We start from the raw sequence: 1,957 nt of genomic DNA, 5'->3' as shown, positions 1-1,957 counted from the left end.
TTTAATTGATTTGCATTGTAACCCAAAGTAAATATGAACACTTAGCTGTTAAAGTAGAAACAAAACAGAAACACAGTGAGGAAGGAGCTTTACAGGCCAAACCTGTTACCTGAAGTTTCCTCCTCTGTGGGAGTCATACAGAAACTTTATCAAGTTCAACTGAACATTCAGCTAAACTCAAAGAAAAGTAAACATAATAAATATCATGGCATAATGCATTTAGTCTTTATTTTTTACTAGTTTTTATTCGTTTTACAATACTTTTAATTATAAAATGGGCATATTTGGTGTGAGATTAGATGACAGCTTAGAAGCTAAAATGCAAGATTCCTTTTGACAAGTATCAGTATTTGAAAACTATAATCTCCGTATTAAATGTCACATAATAATTTTAAAATATTTTAGTGCCCCATTAAATTTAGGCTGCTGAAAAGAAAAACAGCAGCGCTCTCTGGTGGAAAGAAATATTACAGTTTTATTCAACTCAACAAAAAGGTGAATACATTGATTGATTGATTGATATTGATTATTCTTAAATGTGTTTGAACTCAGTCTGATTAAACTCACAATACTCTGTTATTGTTGAACTTTTCAGGCTGATACCTTGAATTTATGCAGCAACATCCTCTGCCAGATATTTCCTGTTAATTATGAGAGCTGCACAATGAAAATACATGTTGGGCCATTGTTTTATAAAAAAAGATGGTTCACCTCATCAATATTTTCATTCTGTCTCGATTGAAGATCTCGCTTCAGGTTATGCTACAGAATCTCAGCTGGGTTGTGGTAACCTGGGTAAAACTAGGACCATGTCAGGGACACAGCACTGACAGTGTCTACTTTCTACCTCGTTTCTTCTCTGCTGGAGAGCTTTGATTTCCAAAAATTAAGAGCTTACGGTAACACCCGTCACCAGATCTGAATCAGACACTCAATCTGTTCTATGCATGTGTATAAAACGACCTTCTCTTGTTCTTTTATTTCACACTGATATGAAGGACAGCGTGACCTGCACTCAGGCAGGAGTGGAGTGAACTCTGCTCAGTTGCTGATCAGAACCTAAATAAAATATCTCTGAGAAATTTAAAGCAGATTTGAGCATTTAGGTAGAATTTTTTCTTTGGTTTTATTAGCTGTGATAAATGTAACTGTTTCCGTTTCCTAGACGATGTTTATAAGGTTTTGTTATTTTTGTGAAAGTCTATAATAAAATAAAAGACTACATTAGTTTCCCTTTCGTATATGAAGATAACTTTGCATGAAGTTTCATGAAGAACCCCCCACAAAAAAAAAAAAACACAAAACTTTTAAAAAAAAAAAAAAAAAAAAAAAAATTATGAAACTAATTTATGTAATGGATATATGTTGTACAGTTGATTGAAAAACTCACACTGAACACTTTAGTAATATTTTTGTTTAATTTCCAATTATCAAAATAATTTGCAACTTTAATTCAAGCTTTTCCTTTTCCTTTCTTTCACTCAAACACTAAATTAAAAGTAAAATATGTCATTTACGTCTGCTTAAGCTGCTTAAGCTGACCCAAGAGGGTCATTAGGAGGTAGAGTACGATGCTGAACCCCAAAAATTCCCTACTGTATCAAAAGTTTGTATTTTTGTGTGTCATTGTTAAAGGACTGTATGTTTATGGTAAAAGTGCTTCTGAAATTCTTTTTAATAATATTCCCAATTAAGTGTTAGCTTGCTTACTAATGATCCTGACCAAAATATGAAGCCTGTGCAACCAATTTGCCACAAAAACCCTGATTCGGCACATGAGTGGATAACTCCAAGTCCAATACTGAGAAGCCCAACCATAATCTGCAGAGGGAGCACTAAATGAACAACAAACAGTACTTTATTCTACACCTCGTTCTCCTATGCTTTTAAAGAAGAGCGATTAAGCTCACTTCCAACTTCTTTTTAGTTTGGGGACTCTGCAAAGTAAGTTCATTTA

The sequence above is a fragment of the Haplochromis burtoni genome, unplaced genomic scaffold, assembly GCF_018398535.1.
Source record: "Haplochromis burtoni strain Fernald_Lab_line unplaced genomic scaffold, NCSU_Asbu1 Contig_64, whole genome shotgun sequence".
Taxonomy (NCBI): domain Eukaryota; kingdom Metazoa; phylum Chordata; class Actinopteri; order Cichliformes; family Cichlidae; genus Haplochromis; species Haplochromis burtoni.
The sequence above is the reverse complement of the archived record's forward strand: the minus strand, read 5'-3'. Positions refer to the sequence as shown.